Source organism: Silene latifolia, chromosome 11 (assembly GCF_048544455.1).
Source record: "Silene latifolia isolate original U9 population chromosome 11, ASM4854445v1, whole genome shotgun sequence".
Taxonomy (NCBI): Eukaryota; Viridiplantae; Streptophyta; class Magnoliopsida; order Caryophyllales; family Caryophyllaceae; genus Silene; species Silene latifolia.
In genome coordinates, this window is record NC_133536.1 from 169534601 (window position 1) to 169553463 (window position 18863).

An 18863-nucleotide genomic window follows, 5' to 3' on the forward strand; every position below is an offset into this window, starting at 1 on the left:
ATTTAGCTACTCATACTAAAATGTAGTTTGCAAACTAAATTATAAGAAATGCTAAACATGGTTGTATGATTTATATGGATTTGATAATATAACATGTAAAAGTAATAATGCTAATGTAAAATGAAGTACTTAATTGTAAACTATGTGGTAACCAAATTAGTAATGTAAATTGCAAACTAGAAATAAGAATACCTTAATAGAGAATAACTTGTATAGAAGAACAAATTGTAACCAAATGCTTGAATGTATAAAATAACCAAATGTTTAAGAACCAAATGCTTAACAATATTGAAAACAAAATATGAAAACTAATGAGAGAATTATAATGCTTGAGGCTATTCTAAGTAAGCTTGGACGTAAAGATTGGATGCCTAAGACCTTGGAACACCTCTCCTATTTATAGGAGAGGAAGAAGAAACGTAAACATTCAAGATGACTGCGGCCCCGATCGGGGTCGTGTGTTTCCGGGTGATTTCTCTTAATTCCTCACTTAATTTCTTGAGGAATCCTAAGTGCGTGATTAATGACCCTTAATGCACCCGGGTAAATGCTCCATCTATGATCTTTAGAGCTCCCAAAAAGCATCCTAAGCATGTTGGAATCTTATGCTTTCCACCTTGACTTGGACTTGAACATTTGGGCTTTGACTTTGTTTGTTGGCAACATTTGCATTACTCATACTAATACATCAATTTCTTCATGCAAAACCCAATCCAATGGTCCATGCTTAGTCCAACACTTGGTCTTGATTAGCTTAATGAACTTAGTGTATAAAATGATAGGAAAAAGCCTCTAAATGCTTAGATCCCTACAAAAACATGTTAAGACAAGCAAATACACTAGAACAACAAATATTAGCTTATGACACTATGATAAGTGCTAATTAACAAATAAAATGAAGCTAATATAGGGGATGAAAGTATATAAAATATGCACTTATCAAACTACCCCAAGCTAAACCCTTGCTTGTCCCCAAGCAAGAAACCAAATCCCATCAGTCGCAATATCCAAACAAGCTAAGCATAATGATTTTTGAAACCCGAAACAACATGGGCAAGGAATAAAGCAAAGCATGGTTGAGATTTACATGACAGCGTAGCATAGAAAACTTTGAATGAACCTTTAAGCTCTTGCATGATCTTTCGACTTATGGACTCTTACGGTGCACTCAAACTCCTTTTATGTGAAAGGACAATTTTTGTGAATAAACACTCAACTATCCTCGACTTATAACAATGTGCCCGCAATCTAATATGGTTATCAATCAAAACTAGTAAGCCAAAACAATCAAATGCAAGCATGATAAAGAAGCCAAATGGGTAGGAAGAAGGCAATAAACATGGGTAAAATGGGGTAACAAATGAATTATGGTAATGTGGAGCTAAGTCAAGCTAGCAACTACCAAATTGTAAAGGTGCTCAATCCCAATTCCAACCCAATTTTGCAATTCAAATCATGAGAAAATCCTCCAAAATGTATGAATAATGCTTGAGAATTTCTCACATCTTTTCTTCTTCTCTCTTTTTTCTTTTCAATGCATACTTCTTCTTTTTGTTTTCATGCTTTTTGTTTTTTTTTTTCTTTCTCATTTCTTTTCATCATTTTTCATCATTTTTCCTTTTTCAATGTTTTCTTTCATTTTTTTTCCTCGTTTCTCATTTCTTTTTCAAGAGCATTAAGACCAAGCTCACATGATATTCAAACTCTGAAACAAATCCCAATTGAGCAACCAAACAAGACCAAACAAGCTACTAGCTCAACAAGGTAGGCAAGTTATAATGTAGCTAGGGAAAATTGTTTGTGAAGGGGTCAAGAAGGCAAATATATCATGTGAATGGCTCCAAAATGCTATAACAAATGAATACATGCTTACCAAGAGATGACATGAGAACCATACTTGTGCGTTTGGATGAAACACACATTATAAGGAGACCTACACTCACCTAAGAGAGACCGGATATGGATGCATCGGTCAAAAGGAGGCTCTACCTTACCATTTTGTGGCTTGCCACAAGTCAAGATCAAGCCATTTGGTTCATTCTTCATCTCCCACCTACTATGTCAAGACATCCCCATGTAGCTAATATCCCAACATGGAAGAATAAATCATTAGCAATAAGCGATTATTAGGATAAGCAAAGAGGAGAGTAGGCTACAAGCAAGCACAAAGCAAAAATTTCTCTCAAAAATTTTCAAATTTTCTACACTACATGCAAACTATTCTATATGCAAATGCAATATCTCTCCCTAAGCTAAACATCACATTGTCCTCATTGTGCCAACTATCCACAATCAAACCATCAAAAATGGCTCAAAGCACAAAACAAGAAGGACTAGAGGTTATGTTTAATGGGATGCAAGATCTAAACTAAAATGCAAAGCAATTAAAACTTACTCGATTTGCCAATCTCCCCCAAGCTAGCATGAATTCGGGGGGATGTGGATGTTTCTTTGTGATCTTTAGTGAAGAAATGTGAAGAATCGAGAAAGAAAGGAGGAAACAAGTACCTTCGGGTATGCTTGAATGATAGAAAGAAATCTATTTTTTTTTTTACCCGTATAAAGCAAAGGCCGGGAAGTCACAGAACCACGACCCCGATCGGGGTCACCAACCCCGATCGGGGTTGACCTCCTCTTCGGGTTTTGACTCTTTTCCGCGTTGATTTAATTCCCCTCTTGTTTCTCGAAAACCACGTCCCCGAACGGGGTCCTTGCATGGGGCTGCGTGCCAGATTCTCTTTTAATTCTTCTTCCTTCATTTTCACCTAAAAATCACAAAAAGAAAACATCGTTAAGTCGAGCATTTTATTTCTAAACTACGAAAAACAATAAATTGCAGAAAATAAATAAAAACAAATAAAAAGCTTGGGTTGCCTCCCAAGAAGCGCTGGTTTAACGTCCCGCACGACGTAAGAAGCTATTTGATTCAAGTTTCATCATTGAGCTTGCCACCAACCAAGCTCCATTTCATAGCTATCTTTGCATTCCGCAACCATTTGAAATTTTTCAAATAAAATTTCTTTTTCCTCTTGGCACTCCTAGCATTGGTGCCCTTAGCATTGTCACCTACAAAACAAACAACACCCATATTGTCCTCTAACGGATCCGTTAGTGAGGATCCAAGCATAGTAGAGGCATAAGAAGAGTCCATAGTGCTAAATAAATAACAAGACTCTTGTAACATTGGGCTTCTAACGGTGTTGTTTTTGCTAAAGGAAACCCGGTCATCGCCTACTTCCAACGTCAACCTCCCATTTTTTCACATCAATTAACGCACCCGCGGTGCGTAAAAATGGCCTACCCAATATAATTGGGGTTTGTGAGTCCTCGGCCATATCAAATATGAGGAAGTCAACGGGTATGAAAAAGTTGCCAACTTTGACGGGTACATCTTCTAAGACACCTAAAGGTCGCTTTAAAGAACGGTTCGCCATTTGCAATGTAATACTTGTGCATTTTAAAGCACCCATGTTAAGTTTTTCACAAAGGGAATAGGGCATGACACTTACACTAGCACCTAGGTCGCAAAGGGCCTTATCAATGGTATATTTGCCTATAGTGCAAGGAATAAAATAGCTACCGGGGTCCTTTAGTTTCGGGGGAGACTTGTTTTGTAAGAGTGCACTACACTCTGCGGTGAAAGCAATGGTGTCAACCTCATTGAAGGATCACTTCTTTGAGAGGATTTCCTTCATAAACTTTGAATAGGAAGGGACTTGGGTAAGCAATTCCATAAACGGGATGGTGACTTGCAAATTCTTACAAACTTCCAAAAATTTAGCAAACTTACCTTCCTCCTTGTGCTTTGCTAGACGATGGGGGAATGGTACTTGAACAACTTCCTTGGGAGGAGCATCCTCCACATATTTCACTATCTCTTTCTCATTCTCCTTAGGAGCATCCACTTTCTTTGAAACGGCATCACTCTCCTTAGTATTAGGAGAGATTTCTTCAACAACCACCTCATCACTTTCTTTTGGCATAGGAGACCCAACATCTTTGGCATCAAGCTTGCTCTTCCTCTTTAGCATCAACAATCGATGAGGAAATGGCACACGATCTTTAACAATAGGCTCTTCACTAGCCTTCTTTTTGTCATTTCCCCTAAGCTTAGCCTTTTTAACAACCACCTCATCATCCAAAGTCATGGATGGCCCATCATAGCTTGAACCACTTCTCAAGGAAATAGAATTAACGGTTTCATGTGGTTGCTCACCTTGGGGAGGTAGCTGGCCGTTCTTTCTTTGAGAGCTAGAAGCGGCTAATTGAGCCACTTGTTGTTCCAACATCTTGACCGCGACACTATGAGCTTGATCATTCTTTTGAATTTGAGCCAACAATTCCCGTTGCATTTGGACTATCATGCCCTCAAGCTTACAACCTCCTTGATTGTTTTGTTGGATATTTTGTGGTGGATTTTGTTGGTAATTGTTTTGTGGGGGCCTTTGTTGATTTTGATAACCCGCTGGAGGGATATACTTTTGTTGTTGAGGAACATAGGCATTTTGTTGTTGTGGGGGTTGAGGGTTAAGCACATTATTGCTAGTGTAAGACAAGTTCGGATGAAATTTTGAATTCGGGTTATAAGTGTTGGAAAATGTACCCGGTGGAGATGAACTTTGTCTAAAAGCTTGAAAAGCATTTACCTCTTCAATGGGGGCTCGGCAATGAGCGGCATAATGACCCGCACCTTCACAACAGTCACACACGACGATTTGGCTTGTTGAAGACATAACATTGAGTTGTTGGATGGAATCTTTAGCATCTCTCTCCGCCAATTGTTGTTGGAGTAAGGCAATTTGAGCTAGCAAGACGGAGTTGTTGGAGGATTCTTCTTTACCTTTGGATGGCACAACTCGGGAATTGACATATTGGGCATCATGGACCGCCATAGATTCGATCGTGGCATGAGCAAGGTCGGTGTCAATTTGATCAAACCGCCCATTGTTGGCGGAATCAAGAATCCTTCGGGACTCGGCACAACATCCATTGTAGAATGTTATTGCTAAAAACCAATCGTCTAACCCATGATGTGGGCATTGCCTTTGAAGCTCTTTGTACCTCTCCCAAGCTTCATATAAGCTCTCAAGAGCTTGTTGACGGAATCCGGTGATTTGGCTCCTCAAAGTTTGAGTTTTCTCCGGTGGAAAAAACTTTTGATAAAAAGCAAGAGCCAATGTCTCCCAATTGGTGATTCCCATGGCGGTGCGGTCAAGGCTATTGATCCAAAGCTTGGCCTTGTCCTTCAAAGAGAAAGGGAAAACTATTTCCCTTATTTGGGCTTGGGTGACGGCCGTTTGACGGATCATGGAGCAATAGTCACAAAAGTTTTGCACATGCAAATTGGGATCCTCCAAAGGACTTCCTACAAATTGCTTCCTCTCCACAATGCTAATAAAAGCCGGTTTGATCTCGAATTCCGGCGCGGTGATTTGAGTGGTTGTGATTCCGGCCAGAAGCATGGCCGCGGTGGGCTTTGAGTGATCGGAAAGTTTCACCATCTTTTGGGTAGTAGATGGTGCTGGTGGTGGAGTTGATGAACAAGAAACCTCCTCCTCTTCAAGAACCTCTAGATCGTCTAAGTAAGACTTTCTAGCACTTTTAACTTGTATGGGAGAAGTGGCTTCTTTCACTTCCTTCCAAAATCGTCGTCTTCTCCTAATGGTTTTCTCGGGCTCGGAATCCGGTGAAAGCAATTCTCCACTACGAGAGGACCTGGGCATAAGACAACAATTTCTAGAGAAGTGATAAGTAACGGTCTCAAGGAACAAGTGTTCCCCAAGACAAAGGAAAACAAGATAAAAATCGACAATTCAATAAGCAATAAAACCGTTTCCCCGACAACGGCGCCAAAATTTGATAGGCTTATCGCGTACCTATGCAAAGATAATTACCCTAGACAACAAGTTAATGTAGTAATAGGGGTCGAACACAAGGAAACGGGAATTACTTCGTGAATTGCTGTGGGTAGATTTTTATCAAGGTCGATTACGATTTGGTTTGGTTTGGTTGTTTGGTGATTAATAACAATAATGATGTAAATTATATAATAAAAGAGACTCTAAGGGGTTCGGGTCACACATGCAAAAGTAAACATATGATTATGATAAATTCGGTACTAATAACATTGTCAATTGCTTAGGCTTAAAGATACCCACCTTGCGGCATTAGCATCAACCATAGACCGGGTTCTAGAGAAACTCTCGTCCATGACTAGGTCGTCCTACTATACATGCTTAGTCTAATTCAATTCCGTGCCTCTCGACTTATAGAACGAATGAACAAACTTAATCATTTGAATAAGGCCTTAAACAAAGATTAAACGTAACAAAGCAAGCATGTGATAGAAGCAATATGAACAATATAATTATTAACTTATTCTATCATGTTTATATATTAAATTTATGCATGGCTCCCCTAGCCCTTAGACTAGGAAATTTAGCTACTCATACTAAAATGTAGATTGCAAACTAAATTATAAGAAATGCTAAACATGGTTGTATGATTTATATGGATTTGATAATATAACATGTAAAAGTAATAATGCTAATGTAAAATGAAGTACTTAATTGTAAACTATGTGGTAGCTAAATTAGTAATGTAAATTGCAAACTAGAAATAAGAATACCTTAATAGAGAATAACTTGTATAGAAGAACAAATTGTAACCAAATGCTTGAATGTATAAAATAATCAAATGTTTAAGAACCAAATGCTTAACAATATTGAAAACAAAATATGAAAACTAATGAGAGAATTATAATGCTTGAGGCTATTCTAAGTAAGCTTGGACGTAAAGATTGGATGCCTAAGACCTTGGAACACCTATCCTATTTATAGGAGAGGAAGAAGAAACGTAAACATTCAAGATGACTACGGCCCCGATCGGGGTTGCATGGCCCCGATCGGGGTCGTGTGTTTCCGGGTGATTTCTCTTAATTCCTCACTTAATTTCTTGAGGAATCCTAAGTGCGTGATTAATGACCCTTAATGCACCCGGGTAAATGCTTCATCTATGATCTTTAGAGCTCCCAAAAAGCATCCTAAGCATGTTGGAATATTATGCTTTCCACCTTGACTTGGACTTGAATATTTGGGCTTTGACTTTGTTTGCTGGCAACATTTGCATTACTCATACTAATCCATCAATTTCTTCATGCAAAACCCAATCCAATGCTCCATGCTTAGTCCAACACTTGGTCTTGATTAGCTTAATGAACTTAGTGTATAAAATGCTATGAAAAAGCCTCTAAATGCTTAGATCCCTACAAAAACATGTTAAGACAAGCAAATACAATAGAACAACAAATATTAGCTTATGACACTATGATAAGTGCTAATTAACAAATAAAATGAAGCTAATATAGGGGATGAAAGTATATAAAATATGCACTTATCACTTAGGCTCTTTGGCTTGAAAAATAGCTCCACTGTTATCACAATATAGAGTGATAGGATCTTTGGTGGAATGGACTACTCCTAGCCCCTCCATGAATTGCCTAATCCAAACAGCTTCCTTCGCAGCCTCAGACGCTGCTAGGTACTCAGCCTCAGTTGTAGAATTCGCAGTAACGCTTTGCTTGAAGCACTTCCAGCAAATAGCTCCTCCATTTAGCATAAACACATAGCCGGATTGGGATTTCATGTCATCCCGTTCGGTTTGGAAACTTGTGTCCGTGTAACCTCTTACACACAACTCAGTTTCTCCTCCAAACACTAAGAACAAATCCTTAGTCCTTATCAAGTACTTAAGGATGTTCTTTACGGCTATCCAGTGATTCTCACCAGGCTTGGCTTGATACCGACTTGTCATGCTCAAGGCATACGCAACGTCGGGACGAGTGCAAATCATAGCACACATGATAGACCTAACAGCGGAAGCATAAGGGACGGTCTTTATGTGTTCAATTTCCTTAGGGGTGGAGGGAGACTGTGACTTGCTCAAAGTAATCCCTTGACCCATAGGTAGGAATCCTCTATTGGAGTCTTTCATATTGAACCGGTCAAGAACTTTGTCAATATAAGCTTCTTGACTCAATGCTAGTATCCTCTTGGACCTATCCCTATAGATCCGGATACTTAAGATTCGTTGTGACTCTCCCAAGTCCTTCATTTGGAAGTGTTTCCCTAGCCACTCCTTAACGGAAGTGAGTGATGGAACATCATTCCCAATGAGCAAAATGTCATCCACATATAGGACAAGGAATGAAACCTTACTCCCACTAAACTTCATGTATAAACACGGTTCTTCCACACTTCTAGTGAAACCGTATTGTTTAATAACATGATCAAAGCGATGATTCCAACTCCTAGATGCTTGCTTAAGACCATAAATGGACTTCTTAAGCTTACACACCTTCTTAGGGTTAGATGTATCATGTACACCTCTTCTTCTAGAATCCCATTCAAGAAGGCGGTTTTGACATCCATTTGCCAAATCTCATAATCATGAAATGCGGCAACCGCTAAGATTATCCTGATGAACCTAAGCATAGCGACTGGAGCGAAGGTTTCGTCATAGTGTAAACCATGAATTTGGGTGAAACCTTTTGCCACCAATATAGCTTTGTAAACATCCACATGTTTATCCACACCGAGCTTAATTTTATATATCCATTTATACTAAAGGGGTCGCACTCCCTCAGGTAAATCCACCAAGTCCCATACTTGGTTCTCCTACATGGAATCTATTTCGGACCGCATGGCTTCTAGCCAAAGCGCGGAGTCAGGACTAGACATAGCCGATTTGTAGGTAGTGGGTTCATCACTTTCAAAAAGTAACAAAACACCATCCTCTTCGATGTTACCAAGGTAATGGTCAGGTGGATTAGAAATCCTACTTGACTTTCTAGGAACAATTACCGTTTCAGAGGAAGAGGGAATGCTATCCTCCACATTCTCCTCTACCTCATTCTCGGTTTGTGGCTTTCGAACTTCTTCAAGTTCAAATTTTCTCCCACTCTGTCTCCTAGAAATAAACTCCTTTTCTAGGAAGACAGCATCACGAGCCACAAACACTTTGTTCTCGTGTTTATAGTAGAAGTAATAGCCACGTGTTTCCCTTGGATATCCTACAAAAAGACATTTGTCAGACCTGGGTGCAAGCTTATTGTCAGACTTGATCTTAACGTATGCTTCGCAACCCCAAATACGCATGAAGGACAAATGAGGGACTTTCCCTGTCCATATCTCATATGGAGTCTTATCGGCCGCTTTAGTCGGGCTTCGATTTAGTGAAAATACTGCAGACAAGAGGGCAAAACCCCAAAATGAACTAGGAAGCTCAGTTAGACTCATCATTGACCGAACCATATCAAGTAAAGTTCGGTTTCTCCTTTCAGCCACACCATTTAATTGCGGTGTGCCAGGAGGAGTCAATTGTGATACTATACTACAATCTTTTAGGTGTGAATCAAATTCAATATTTAGATACTCACCACCACGGTTGGACCGTAGGGTCTTTATCTTTTTATCCAATTGGTTCTCTACTTCTTTTTGAAACTCTTTGAACATGTCAAAGGCTTCACTCTTGTTCTTCATTAAGTAGACATACCCATATCTACTTAAGTCATCAGTAAAAGTAATGAAGTAGTGAAAACCTCCTCTAGCGGTGATGGTTAATGGTCCACACACATCCGTGTGTATGAGAGACAAAACCTCACTAGCTCGTGTCCCTTTTCCCGCAAAAGGTGCACGAGTCATCTTGCCTAAAAGGCAAGACTCGCATGTACCATAAGATTCGAAACCAAATGGTTTGAGCACTTTTGATGAAGCAAGTCTCTTAATGCGTCTTTCGTTTATGTGGCCTAAACGACAATGCCAAAGGTAGGATTAGTTTGGATCACCTTTTTGAGCTTTTTGGTTTCCATATGATAAACGTCATTAACATCATTTAAAACATAAATGCCTCCAATTGAAATCGCCTTGCCATAAACCACATCATTAAAAGAAAAAGTACAACACTTGTCCTTAATCATAAAACAAAAGCCTTCCACGTCTAACGCGGAAATGGAGATGATGTTCTTAGTTAAAGTTGGTACAAAATAACACTTATTTAAATACAACTCTAAACCACTAGCTAAAGTGAGCACATAGGTCCCTACGGCAACGGCGGCTACTCTAGCTCCATTACCCATGCGGAGATCCACATCACCTTTTGCTAGTGCTTGCACGTCCCTTATACCCTGCAAATGGTTACAAAGGTGAGAGCCACATCCGGTATCAAGTACCCAAGTGGAAGTACAAGCATAATTAACGTCTATCACATAGAGAGAGGAAATCATACCAATAGGCGTCACACGCCCTTCCTTGAGATCCTCCAAGTATTTGGGACAACTCCTCCTATAATGCCCCTTCCCAGTACAATGGAAACATTCGGCATCGGAGAGCTTGACACTTTTTGACTTGGGATTGCCATTCTCAATGGCCTTCCCCTTTCCCTTGTCATATTTCTTTGACAATTTCTTGAATTTGGAATTTTCTTTCCCTTTTCCTTTCTTAACTCCAAGAGACATGTTCTTTAACTTCATGGTTAAAACATCTCCCTTTTCACTCCCACTAGCCTCCATATCCCTCTCCGTTTGGGTGAGGAGTGCATGAATTTCATGGTAACTCTTATCCATGTCATTCATGTTGTAGTTTACCCTAAAGTGGGCAAACTTGGTGGGGAGTGAGTGAAGGATACGATCCACCACAAGAGTCTTAGGAATCTTACACCCTAGACGCTCTAGGATGTCAACATATTCGACCATTTTGAGTACATGGGACCAACCTTTTGGCCCCTCTCAAGCTTAACTTCAAAGAAGCGTGCCGCCGCAACGTATTGACGGACTTTTGGTGTATGTGAAAACATAGTAATCATACGAGTGAAAATCTCGTAAGCATTTAAAGAAATGCATGAAAGCTTGAGCTTTGGGGATATTGACCATATCAACACATTCTTGATATCATTCAACATCCTCACATAGTCATCATAGGCGGTCCGCACCGCCGATGAAGCTCTTGCACCGGGCTCGATTGGAGGAGCATTGGTCAAGTAAGTGAGCACATTGTCGGACAACGCGGCACTTTTGATGTTGGATTCCCATTTAAGAAAGTTACTACCGTCATCTGTTAAAATACATTTGTCCATTATGGACCTTAGCCATGAATCTTTGCCTACTGAAGTAGTCAATGGAGTTGATGAAGTTGCCATTGCGAATTAAAATGCTACAACAAAAAGGAAAAATTAACATTCATTGTTTTAAAAATTACTTGTAAAAACATGTTTAGCAAGTTTTAGCATTTATATAATGACCTCCCACTAAATTATATAAATGATTCCAAGACCCAAATATTAAACAAAAATGAGCATCTCTTGGGCGAAACATCCCATAATTGCGTAAATTCGGTAAGTCACGTTGACTAATTCTACCTCTAGAACTCTTGGTCGACGAATTTCCTCAAATTCATCTACTAGCCCCGGAACACAAGACCGTCTTATATCCCGTTGAGGCCAATAAATTTTAGCGTGTGATAACCGTTTACCACCCTACTTACCCAAGGTAAAAAGAGAACACCCCGCTTGGGCGAGCGTGGCTCTAATGAACAAGAGATTCATAGGTGTTACTAATTGGTAAGGCTAATCTCAATTTTAGTTATGTGAGAGATCTTGTCAATTTAGTCATAAATTCCTTATAAGTGAATTAATTCGGTGAATGTAAATGACGTGAATTTACAACCGCGAAAATAAAATGCATGTGAATGGCGATTTTGGCATGTGGGAAAATAAAACAAGCAAACATGTAAGCATATGAATAAATCATAGTATGGCCACCTAGTTAATAAAAACTAGTCTATTATATTTCGGAAACCAACTCCTTGGTCCATTGCCTCTTCATTCCATAAGTGGCTCTTCCTTGTGGGATTTGGTACACCTTCCAAAAATAGACTCCGTCTCGTTGTAATCCGTCTTTTGGAAACGCCGGTAAAATAACTATTACAAATGAATTACATAGCTATTTCTATTATACATTAATTAATAAAATAAATAAAACTATTAATTAATTACAAACCGACGATACGAGATCGTATTTAATTACAAACAAATCGATATTCCCATTCATTTTGGATAATAACGATTAAAATTAACTCGGCCATACTAGGTACAATAAGATAAATACTTTAAATAAATGACAATCATTCATTCAACTTAAATAAATATGCTTAAAATGCTGTAAAAATGATGCCAAAATCGCCCTATCTATCATTCATGGGTATCCATCTCGGTTTTTGTGGATTTAATCGATTTTTAACATGTAAATCAATAATTAACTCTTAAATCTCATTTAAGTCCAAACTAATTGTCCAAACTGATTTGAACCTCAAAATTAGTCCTCACTAATTTTATGACAAATTATTAGTTTGATTTGGTGATAATTGCTAATTTAATCGATAAAATCATAATATTTAAGTAAAAATCCAAAATAATTGAAAAATTACCCAAAAAATTGAAACAAAAATTTTTAGTATTCTGGAACACTACCAAGAACACCAAAATGTCAGGAAAATTTCCCAAAAATTCCGGATAAATTTTGTGAAGAAAAAGATCGATATTTATCGGTTTTTAACCACTAAAACCAATAAACATCAAAACAAAGTGAAAACACACATGGAAAATCACTTTAGACATTTAAATAATATTCTTAAATGTACATAAATGTATCATGGGCAGAATCAAAAGTTTCGAAATTATGATTAAATAATTTGACTTTTATCGACTTTTAACCCAAAAATCATTAAACATGCAAAAATTCGAACCAACCTTCAAATTTTTACATACAATCAGTAGAAAACATGCATGAACTACCATAAAAAATCCATGCACTGAATCAACTTTTAACTAATTTTAGTCAATTTTTCACTAAAATGCGACATTTTGACTCGGTTTTCTACCAAAAAACATTAAAAATAGCAAAATAACTTTAAAAATCACCAAAAAATTCCACAAATCTTTTGAGATTAGTAGGTATGCATGTCCCAAAAGTTTCGTGCTAAAACCTCTTTTAACACATTTTTTTGAGTTTTTATAAATTATCACATAATTCATTAAAATGCTTAAAATCAACATGCAAATTACAAGCCTAAGCTCTGATACCACTTGAAAGATCATAGATCCATATTAGACTCTCTAATAAAATTAATTTATCCCATAAATTGTTATTCAGGTGATCTATGTAACATGCATGCTAATATGAAAGCATAAAAAGAGAGTATAAGAAAAAACAATTTCCTTACATTGAATTTGTGGTAAAAGGGCACAAACTAGTTCACCTTACTAGCTTGTTCTTGAGCTTAAACCAAATGGAAGATTCTCCTTGCAAATCTTCAATAAGAAGATCTCCTTCTTGTTGCACCCAAGAACTAACCCAATAATAATAACAAGTTTTGAACTAGAACTTGTTAATATTATTCCCTTGATAAATATTAGTAATATCACTAACTAATCTTAGTAATATTATTAATGTATACTAGTGATGAATTATTATTGTAGAGAGATAGAGAAACAATGTTCACATGCAAAATATGTAGAGTGTGTAAGTGAGGTAGAGTGAAATGTGAACAACATATGGAGTGTATGGGAAGGGAAGTGGCGGCTGGAAGAATGTGGAAGTGGACAATTTTTACCTTATAATTTTATCTTACATCACATGCAAAATCTTGTATAAGATAAATTATGGTAGTATACAAAATAAGGTGAAATGATTATGTGAGTAATCATCCACTACTCTTATTTTACACGGTCCACTTGACCATTTACGGGTCCATGTTGGTTCTTATATTTGTCGCACAAATCCGTGTAATTTTTATTTTAAACATCGTATCATGTTTAAATACTTCCATAATTAATTCGTCCAATTCACTCCGTAAATATACGTGTACCACTACACATATTATTTACGTACTAATATTAATCACATTAATCAATTAGTACAATTTTAGTAAATTAACAGTTAATTAACTAAAACCCGTTTCCCAAAACTTATTATTTAATTATCGCATAATTAAATAATAACTGCCGCTCCTCGAGTTCGCAACTCGAAATCTCTCTAAAAATAATCGACTAACCTCTTAGTCTATAAATCAAGGGACTAAACAAATTGTATCTTATACAATTAATTAGTTATCAATTGGGGTTCGTTCCTTTAGGTGTGACCGAAAGGGATCAGTTGATCACCGCCGTCTCACGACAATAACGTCAAACTCTAGTCAGCCAACCGTTATCGATTTACGTTAATCAACTGACGAGGATCAAATAATTAAATATCTGATGATATTCTATTAATGAGATTTATTATGGTAATGCACTATTGTGGAGGACACTAACTCCAACATCATCAACGGGCCTCTTCGGCCCTTCATATCTTGTACTACTCCTTAAATGGATGGCACTCACCGACTCTTGTCTTGGGGGATTACCTTGAGTTGGCAATTGCCCCTTTTGTCTTTGTGAACTAGAAGATGCTAATTGAGACATTTGGGTTTCCAACATCTTTGTGTGAGTGATACCTGTCGAAGTGAGTATTAAAAATAATATTTATAATTTCCAAACTACAACTAGCAAACGGTAGTAAGGGTCGATCCGCAGGGAGGTAGGGAGTTCTAATTGTCTTATTTCAGTCTATGAATTTTCTGGGGGGTTTGATTTGGATTATTTCTAAGTCTAAATGCATAAATAAAAGGCAAGTAATAAAAAGAGATGTAAACAATAATAAAAAGAATGCTAAAACGGCCGGTTCACTGCAGCTACGACGATGGTATCTAAATAAGTCTGATAAATCACGATAAGTGGGCAAATAAGAAGTCCTCTCGGTCCAACTTAACAAGTAGCGCCTCTCAGCCTTTGCTACTGGTCCCTAGGTCTCACTAATACTAGCTCTCGCCCCGAAAAGTGTTTCCTAAAGCCTAAACTTTACCTATCTTTCGATCTTAGTAAAATTTAGTCGTTTCAATTTAGTCAATTTCCCTTCCCTATCTCTCGATCTATGGGTTGGTCAATTCCCAAGTATTTAACAAGTCTCCTCTCGGTCTCGTTGTCAAATATTGCAATTAAAACATTGAAACGGTGCTATTCTTATCGCGCGTCAGTCGATCGACCAGCTAAGCTAGTCGATCGACCAACAGTCCAGATCGATCGATCGACTAATCCAAATCGATCGACCAAAGGCCGACATCAGGTCTACTAATCTACATCGTCTTCGCCGCAGGTCCCCTCACATCTTAGCACGGGGTAATTAGCTTCACATATTTAATCTAACTACAACTACGAGATTGATAATAACAATAGAATTCATAATCGAAATAATTAAGCAAATAACTAGCATGAATCAATAATACGGCTTTGGGAATCCTAACTAGCAATTCTAACTAAGGAGGAATTAAAGCAATAAACTGAAATTAGGAAGAAGAATACCGAAATAAGAAAGGGAGCAACTGAATCCGAATGCTAAAGATGACTTTATTGATAAAACTAAACTAATTATGATTGAATCTAAAGCAATAATGTCAAATCAGTAGACGGGATTAACCCCTCTTGAATGCCTCCCAAAACTGATGTTCGAGGTCTTATTTATAGAGATGTCACGCAAAAACCTAAAATCTAATTACAATTGGGCTTCTAATTCTCGTTCTTAATTTGCGTCAGAGTCGAGGGGTGGTCGATCGACCACTAGACCCAGTCGATCGACTGAGTATCTATGAATAGTAGCTTCTGATAATCGCGCTCTGGTCGATCGACCATGTGGGTCAGTCGATCGACCAAGGGTGCTGTACAGTAATGCATTCTGACGAATTCTGCAGTGCGCACCGATCTTAAAACAGCTGCCATTTCTTCGTTACTTGGTCAAATCAGTCGTTCTACGTGGCGTTGGAAAGCTAAGAGGATAAGATTTCACCTCCAATTGGAATCACTCGATTATCAGGTCTAGAACTCGAGATATAGCCATCTGAAGCAGGCTGCAATGTCGAGAAGCACTTCTTCGCTTGTTAAACTCGTAAGCACACATGCTTTTGCTATCTTTAGGCCTTGAAACGCGCACCAAGCTCATTCCTCGAGTCAATACTTCATGTCAAATGCAATGTTAATTACTTAGGGACGGATTCGGCTCGATTTCCGCTCAATTCTTCATATTTCTGCAATAATGTACAAAAATACGAAAGTAGACGGAAATAGGGAGAAATGTAGCACAAACTACATAAATGAGCTCTGAAATGCGTGTAAAATAGGGTGTAAAACATCATATAAAAGACACGCATCAGTGAGCTAGTATGTTGTTGATGGTGATGTCTTTTGCTTGACTATCCTTTTGCATTTGAGTGAAAAACTCTTGTTGGTTCTTTTGCATTTGAAGGACCGCTTTTTGAACATCAAAACCTTGGTCATTTGTTTGATTGTATGGAGGTTGATTTTGATAACTTTGGTTTTGATTGTAAAAGGGTCTTTGAGCTTGGTTTCTCGTTGGAGGTGGGGTGTATGTTGTTTGAGGGTTTTGAACATTTTGGCTTTTATATGAGAGGTTGGGATGGAATTTGGTGTTTTCATTATAATAGTTGGAATAAGGGGTACCACTCTTGTATGCTTGGAAAGTATTCACTTGTTCCCCTACATTCACTTTGGTCATGTCCCAAAGTTTCACAACTCTCACATACTCCACTTGGAATTGATAAAGATGCCACCATGGCATTAACATGTTGCTTAGGTGATTTGGAGGCCTCTTCAAGTTTAGACATAGCCTTCTCAAACTTCAAATTAATGGTGTCAATATAAGCACTAAGTTGAGCGTCCAATTGAGTAATAGAGTCCACTTCATGCTTTCCTCCTCTAGTAGCCTTCTGAGGCCTACTATATTGTGAGTTATGGACCGCCATTTCCTCAATCTTGTTCCATTTTTTATTATCATCAACTTCGGTAAACATACCATTTGATCCCATATTGAGAATGTTTCGGGAGTCTTCATATAGACCATTCCAAAATTGTTGTACAAGGAACCACTCGCTAAGTCCATGATGTGGACAAGATCGACAAGTATCCTTGAATCTCTCCCATGCTTCATACAAAGATTCCTCATCCGTTTGTTTGAACCCGGTGATTTGGGTTCTCAACATGTTAGTCTTTTACGGAGGATAGAACTTTTTATAGAAAGCAAGTGGCAATTTCTTCCAAGAGTCAATACCCAGAGTAGCCTTATCTAGGCTCTTCAACCATTGTTTCCCGGAACCAATCAAAGAAAAAGAAAATAAGACCCATCGAATTTGGTCTTGAGTAACTCCGGTTTGAGAAATCGCATCACAATAGTCACAAAAAGTCTCCATATGAGAATGAGGGTCTTCACTAGGCATCCCCCCAAATTGACTTCTCTTAACTAATTGTATAAATTCGGATTTTGCAATGAAATTCCAAGTTAAGTGTTGTGGTGTAGGAGTACCATTTGGTAGGTTTTCCTCGGTTGGTACAGAATGTGATGAAAATTTAGGCATTGTGGGTTGATTTTGTGGTTGGTTTTGTGTTGGGTTATCCTCTCCTTCTCTTGCAAAAGGGTTGGTAAACTCAATATTGTTTGGTTGAATGTCCACAATCTCACCAATACCTCTCAAAGTATTTCTAGCAAGTCTTCTATTGTTGGTCAAAGTTCTTTCGATTTTAAGATCAATGGGTAACAAGTTACCTTGTGATCTCCTAGAAATGCAAAATATCAAACAACTCGAAAACAATTAGAACAAACCTTGAGGAGTTTGACTTCCCCAAGGTAAAGAAAGACACAAATAAAAACAATCAAAGAAAATCAAATCAAGTTAACACCGTCCCCGACAACCGCGCCATTTTTGGTTCGTCGGTTTTGTTACTTGTCGTCAAAAGTTACCTTGACCAAAACAATATTTATAACTTCACAAACTACTCTACTCTTAGTAAAGAGGTAAGTAAAGGTCGGATCCCAAAGGACGGGTATTGATGTAGGATTTTCGATTGTAAATGGTTGTGTCTAAGGGTGTCACAATTTGGGTTGAGATAGGAGATCAACTAAACTAATCAACAATGTAAATAAGGTAATGAAAACAAGAAAGATGATTAAAATGAGATGTAAACAATTGATTAAAAGTACTAGGGTGTCATGGGTTCATAGGGGATTCATGGGATTTGATCATACAAAGATATTTTCTACTAGATGCAAGCACTTATTATTGTGATGGGATCGGGTTGGTTTATGTCTTACAATCCCTAAGAAGGTTTGGGTCCCGGAGCCGAATCGATTAGATTGTACAACACCTACAAGTCGACTTAATCCTCCCTATCCAACTATATGCATGGTCTAATGAGACTCGAGTTGGTTTATGTCTTACAAGTCTCATTGAAAAGGTAAGTGATGGGTAAAAAATGCAAGGATTCATAGGCTCACATTTCATCAAACATAACATGTGCATAAGTTGAAATCACAACAAGCAAGAAAATTAATTATGAAAACATATTAGATTAAGCATGAATCAATCCCCATGTTGGTTTCCCCTAATTTCCCATTAATCCAAGTTAAGGAAACTACTCACTCATTATCAAGTTTAATATGCTAACAAGGTTGTCAATCATACTAGCAAGGCAAAACATGATGAACAAATGAAGATGATTAACAATAATTAAAAAGGGATTAAGAGAGAATTATACCTATAAAGATGATTCCAAATAATAAAGCAAAGAATAATAAAAGTACTTGATGATTGATGGAAGGTTGTCAATCCTCCAAATAAACCCAAATAATCTTCTAATTACCCAAAATAAATGATGAACAATACAGAAATTAAGGAAAGATTAAGAAATTAGATTTGTATTAATGCTAA

The 18863-nt window shown here is 37.8% G+C and overlaps 2 non-coding genes across 2 annotated transcripts; both read left to right on the forward strand.

The window, feature by feature from the left end:
• Window positions 1-5022: 5022 nt before the first annotated feature.
• On the forward strand, window positions 5023-5129 carry LOC141615475 (small nucleolar RNA R71). The gene has a single exon (XR_012529896.1). It is a non-coding gene; the product is annotated as a small nucleolar RNA R71 (small nucleolar RNA).
• Window positions 5130-17034: 11905 nt separating this feature from the next.
• On the forward strand, window positions 17035-17141 carry LOC141615578 (small nucleolar RNA R71). The gene has a single exon (XR_012529993.1). It is a non-coding gene; the product is annotated as a small nucleolar RNA R71 (small nucleolar RNA).
• Window positions 17142-18863: the final 1722 nt, after the last annotated feature.